Source organism: Callithrix jacchus, chromosome 17 (assembly GCF_049354715.1).
Source record: "Callithrix jacchus isolate 240 chromosome 17, calJac240_pri, whole genome shotgun sequence".
Classification (NCBI taxonomy): Eukaryota; Metazoa; Chordata; class Mammalia; order Primates; family Cebidae; genus Callithrix; species Callithrix jacchus.
This window is the reverse complement of record NC_133518.1, coordinates 48,341,534-48,347,966: the sequence shown is the minus strand read 5'-3', so window position 1 is coordinate 48,347,966 and position 6,433 is coordinate 48,341,534.

Here is a 6,433-nt window from a genome sequence, read left to right as displayed (position 1 = left end):
TCCCAAAGCTTAGGAGAGATTAGTCAGGTGAGCAAATGATGTGAGGAGAGACAGCCTGAGCAAAGACAAGAAAGTAAATATATGCATAAAGAGTGCCAAGAACAACTCTGGCTCATGTGTCCGGCTCTTAAAGTTCTGGGGCTGGATGGAGGATGGGCTTTGAGGGGTAGGCAAAGAAAAGAGATGGAAAATAGAAGTCTGATTATGGGCCAGGTCATAGAAACCCTGGTAAACCCAGGAGAGGAGCTCAGATAGTATCAGACATGCAATGGAGAACAAGAGTAAGCGAGTAGTTGCAGAGGAGCATGTGGCCCACTATAACCAAAAATCCACCAGGGACAAAGAAGTGCCAGTGTTAGATGAAGTTGCTATTGATTTAGATCACATAGAATGGTCCTGTCTGCTCCAGTAAATAACATAAATGTGTCAATAGACAAATTGATTATGAAAGAAAGAGAGACAGAAAAAGAAAGAGAGAGAAGGAAGGAAGGAAGGGAGCGATTAAATGGACAACATGCTGGCCAAACAAACCACTTGCTGGCTCTGGCCTAGACCATTTTCAATTAGTGTGTGTAATAAAGCACTGAACCCCAACTGCTGAATTTTCCAGAACTTAATTCTTGTAATGTCTGTAGTTCTCTGGGTACTCAAATTCAGCCTTGTATCTAGTGCCATCTTAAAATGAATATGGAGGGAAAGTTGAGGGAAGAGAATTCCATGTGACCTCAGAAACCCAGCTGAAGTTGGAACATAGGGTGAAAAACCCTACATGGTTGGTATTCGATGGTTCATGAAGAGTCCACCCACTCTCCAAAAGCTTTGTCCAAGAACAGGACGCCCTGAGGTATGGCCTTGTGGGTGCCCTTCATGAGCCTAGAAATTCTTGGAAAATCTTAGGGACTGGAAGGGGCACCATGTCCACTGCTTAGTAAACAAAACTGCACACTTAGTCTCCCATGTCTGAAGCCTGAAGGAAATCTTTAAAAATGTACCCAGGCTGGGTGCGGTGGCTCAAGCCTGTAATCCCAGCACTTTGGGAGGCCGAGGCGGGTGGATCACGAGGTCAAGAGATCGAGACCATCCTGGTCAACATGGTGAAACCCCATCTCTATTAAAAATACAAAAAAATTAGCTGGGCATGGTGGTGCATGCCTGTAGTCCCAGCTACTCGGGAGGCTGAGGCAGGAGAATTGCCTAAACCCAGGAGGCGGAGGTTGCAGTGAGCCGAGATCGCGCCATTGCACTCCAGCCTGGGTAACAAGAGCGAAGCTCTATCTCAAAAAATAAAAAAGTACCCAATACTTTCTAGTGCTTGCCATAGGCCAGACTCTGTTCTATAACCTTTAAATGCATTATCTCATTATTTTTCACAATATTCCAATGAGTTAGGTAGTTTTATTATTCCCATTTTAACAAACAAGGAAACTAGATCACACAGAGTTTAGGTAACTTGCCCAAGATCACACAAGGAAGTGACTGAGCCAAGAGTCTAGCCTGAGCAGTCTGGCTCCAGAGCCTGTGCTTTTAACCTCTATGATCTACTGACTCTCAATAGTTCAAAATTGTTACCATGGACACTGCTACAAAAGGAAAAGTGGCGACATCTATTATGGTATTCACTGGTCTTCATCTGTACCATATCAGAAGCTACATCTCCCTGTCTACAGAAAAGTTACACCTAATCCCTCTAACACTCTGTTGGATGAAGCCAAGAGAAGGCAGGCTTATCCTGGCCATGGATTCTCTGGTGAACATCCCCAGGTATGTTCATCCCCATTGATGATGTTCCCTAGGGATGTTCTCCAGAGAATCCATGGCCAGTATCACCTTTTCTCCCACTGACACTCAGTATATTCTCAAAGCTATGGCAATATCATCATTGATTGGCCTGGGAGTATAGAGAACTATAATGGGAAAAATACTGTTGTATTCTTATGTTTGACTGATTTTAAAATTATGGCAGTTCTAATTGAAATCTTGGCTTACTAAGCTTGATAGAGTGACAAAACACCATATCCTATATGAAATTAAAGCATTCTATTTGTCATCCCTTCATGATCAAGGTGTCCATTTCGAATTACTTCTCTCCACTCTCTCCTCTTCTATGACTTCCTCCTTTTTCCCAACCTCCCTCCTTTCCTTCAATTATTCTCCTCTTCCATCTATCCCCCATTGTCTTAGTCTATTATATTGCTATAAAGGAATACCTGAGCTGGATAATTTATAAAGACAAGAGCTTCATCTGGCTTACAGTTCTGCAGGTTGTACAAGAAGCATGCTACCAGCTCTTGCATCTGGTGAGGGCTTCAGGCTGCTTCCACTCATGGCAGAAGGTGAAGGGGAGTTGGCCTGTGCAGATCACATGGTAAGAGAAGAAGAGAGAGAGAAAGAGAGAGAGAGAGGGAAGGTGCCAGGTTTTTTTGGGTTTTTTTTAACAACCAGCTATCTCAGGGAAAATATAGAGCAAGAACTTACTTGTTTTCCACCAGGAAGGGCATTAATCTACTCATGAGGGCTCTCTGCCTTGACACGAACACCCCACATTAGACCCCACCTCTAACACTGGGGATCAAATTTCAGCATGAGGTTTGGAGGAATCAAATACCCAAACCATAGCACCCACTTTCATATTTTTCCTATGGGGAAGAAGGCCCACTACATTAGGTGACATGTAGTGAAAGAGAATCAAACTTGGAGTACAACTCCTTAGATTGAAATGTCAACTCTCTAGGCTTCATTTCTTTTTTTAAAGATGCATATGAGAATGTTTTTTCTCAGAGTTCATAAATATTTACTTAACAGCTACAGTGCCTTGGGCACTACACTGGGCATTGGGGATACATTGGTAACTAGTAATATAGGTGGTCCCAAACTTATGATGGTTCAACTTAAGATTTTTTTGACTTTACAGTGGTTTATCAGGATACCCCCATTGTTAAGTAGAGGAGCATCTGTAATTATATGCCAACAATTGTGAGAGGTGCTAAGGAAGATCATACACAGTGCTATCACAGTGTATAGCATGAGGGTCTGTCCTTCCAAGAAAGGGCTTAGAACTACCACAGTAAAATAAACTGAAGTCCATTAAAGAACTTTGGGAACTGTAAAGTAATGTCAAAATGTAAAGTATCATAATTTCTATTCTCCCCTATTTCTCCTCTCTCTCTTTTCCTCATTTCTTTACATTCCCTTCTTTCATTTTTTGGTACCCTAGGGTCAACTCTAGATTACCAAACAAGGATCAATAATTACCTGATGGTTATACAATCAGAAAAACTCCAGTAAATATTTAGGAGGAATGAGATGGAATATAGGGTATAGAAATATAGATGAAACTTCAAGGATTGCTTAAAGTTAACATTTATTCTTTAAATAAAGTTAGCATCTATTGAGCATCCATGTCTACCAAATGCAGTGTTAGGCACTGAAGGTACAATGAAGCTCACATCTGGAGACAGCAGAGCTCACAGTACAGTATGTAAGTGATTTCAATGACAGAGAAGGAAGACAGCGTGCGGAACACAGAGGGAGGCTTCAAAACCAGCCTGCAGTGTCAGAAGCAGCTTTACAGAGGGCACAGGTCCAAGCTGAGTCCAGAGGACAAGTAGGAGTTGCCCAGTTGGTCAAACCGAGGGAAATCTGTATCACCTCAAAGCAGCAGCATAAAAATAGCCACGGAGCAGTAAAGGACTTTAGAGCAATACAAGAAGTGCATTTCAAATAGTCTAAGGACCAGAGCTTTCTCTCTCCTAGAAAAGCCACAGAGGGAGAACACAAGATGGCAGTGGTGTGATGAGACTGCATGAAGCAGCAAGACCTTGACGCATTAGACAAAAACTGAAACTTACAATAGAAGTTGGAAAGAAATGGGTATTCCCTTGCCCACAGGGGGCTTGTAAAATGGAGGACAAAGTGGCAATATGTATCAAAAGCTCAAAAAATGTTCAGGGTCCTTGGCCTTGCAATTCAGCAATTAGATATGAGCCTAGATAGCAAAGCTATCTATTACAATAGCAAAGAGCTGGAACCAACCCAAATGCCTACTCATGATAGACTGGACAAGGAAAATGTGGCACATATATACATGGACTACAATGCAGCCATAAAAAACGATGAGTTCATGTCCTTTGTAGGAACATGGATGAATCCGGAAACCATCATTCTCAGCAAACTGACACTAGAACAGAAAATCAAACACTGAATGTTCTTACTTATAGGCAGGTGTTGAACAATGAGAACACATGGACACAGGGATGAGAGCATCACACACTGGGGTCTGTTGGGGGAGACTAGAGGAGGGACAGTGGGGGGTGGGGAGGTTGGGGAGGGATAACATAGGGAGAAATGCCAGATATAGGTGATGGGGGATGGAAGCAGCAAACCACCTTGCCATGTAGGTACCCATGCAACAATCCTGCATGATCTGCACATGTACCCCAGAAACTGAAGTACAATTAAAAAAAAAAAAGAAATATAGCCTAGGTAAAGATTTTCATACAAGGATGTCTAAAATGGCATTGTTTTCAAATGGTGAGGAGCTGGAAACAAGCCAAGGTCCAACACTGAAGTCTTAAATGAACTGCTACAGTAAAATAGCAGATGGCCAATTGCAATCATGCTCTTGAACAGCATTTAATGATGAAAATACTCATAATATTAAGTACAAAAAATAGGATCTGAAACTACACATACAGTATAGTTCATATTTAAAACTTTTCTATGGATATATGTACATGTGTATGTATATGTAAAGAAAAAAGACTGGAAGGAAAAAATAAAATGTTGGCAGTGGTGGAATTACATGCAGTTTTTATGTTATTCTTTAAGCTTTTTTCTAAATTCCAAATTTAAAATATTCTATCCTAAATTTATAACAAACATTATAAAAGAAAACATTGACAGGCTATCTCTAAGAAACTAAGTCAAAGTTGATTTGTTAAATTCTATTTTTGGGGGTAGGAGTGGGGAGACAGTTTCACTCTTGTTACCTAGGCTAGAGTGCAGTGGCGTGATCTCGGCTCACTGCAAACCTCTGCCTCCTGGCTTTAAATATTCTCTTGCCTCAGCCTCCCAAGTAGCTGGGATTACAAGTGCCCACCGCATGTACAGCTACCTTCTTATATTTTTTGTAGAGATGGGGTTTCACCACATTGGCCAGGCTGGTCTTGAACTCCTGACCTCAGGTGATCTGCCCACCTCTGCCTCCCAAAGTGCTGGGATTACAGGCACACCTGGCCTGTTAAATTCTTTATGCCTTCCAAAATATTTTCCCAAAATTTCATGTTTTTTGTTTTTTGGTTGTTTTTTTTTTTTTTTGAGACAGGATCTTACTCTGTCACCCAGGCTGGAGTGCAGTGGGGCAATCTCAGCTCCCTGCAACCTCCACATCCTGGGCTCAAGCAATTCTCCCACCTCAGCCTCTGGAGTATTTTGTATTTTTGGTAGAGATAGGGTTTCACCATGTTGCTCAGGCTGGCTATTGTTCTTTAAAAGAAACCAATGAAGAACATATTTTACCAGGAACCCAGAATGCTTAGAGAACAAACTGCTACTTAGGGATTAGTGATTAAGTCACCTGCTAGGGACAGATGTTAGCTTAGCAGAGAATGATGTGGGGACTCCCTCCATGACCCCAGGACCAGAGGACCTCCTATTGCCCTTCTACCTTTTCTTTTCCATGCATATACCTTTGAGAATGAGAAATTCGCAGGGTTTTTGACCTTGATCTTTAACCTGCAGTTTTAACTCTGTTATACCCTTTCTCTGTAACCTAACATTAAGAGGATTTACAGGTGGGTAGGCAAAGCCAGCCCATTGCCCATTAAGCTTGGAAGACACTTCCTAGAGAGCTGGGAGAGGATACTTCACATGAAGAACATCTTTCCAAAATAAGTACTCAGATCCTTTTGTAAAGTATTTCCTTGCCATTCATTTTTTACACCAAATTAATTAACAATTTTTCAGCAAGCACAATCCTGACAGGTAGGTAATTGGAGCCTGGGTCACTTTCTCCATCTTTCCGTCTCCTTGGCTTATTTATTGTGCTGTATGGAGCTTGAAAGGTATTCCTTTGATAGAAGAGACAGAAGTGGCCAGGTGTGGTGGCTCATGTCTGTAATCCCAGCACTTTGGGAGGCTGAGGCAGGTGAATCACTTGAGGTCAGGAGTTCAAGACCATCCTGGCCAAAATGGTGAAATTCCATCTCTACAAGAATATAAAAATTAGCTGGGTGTGGTGGCACATGCCCGTACTCAGGAGCTACTGTACTTGACTGCCTGTACTCAGGCCAGCTACTCCCTCGGGAGGCTGAATGGGGAGAATCACTTCAACCCAAGAAGCAGAGATGGCACCACTGCACTCCAGCCTGAATGACAGAAAAAAGAAGAGACAGAAGCAACACCAGGAGACTGTAATTCTCCCTCTGTCTTCATC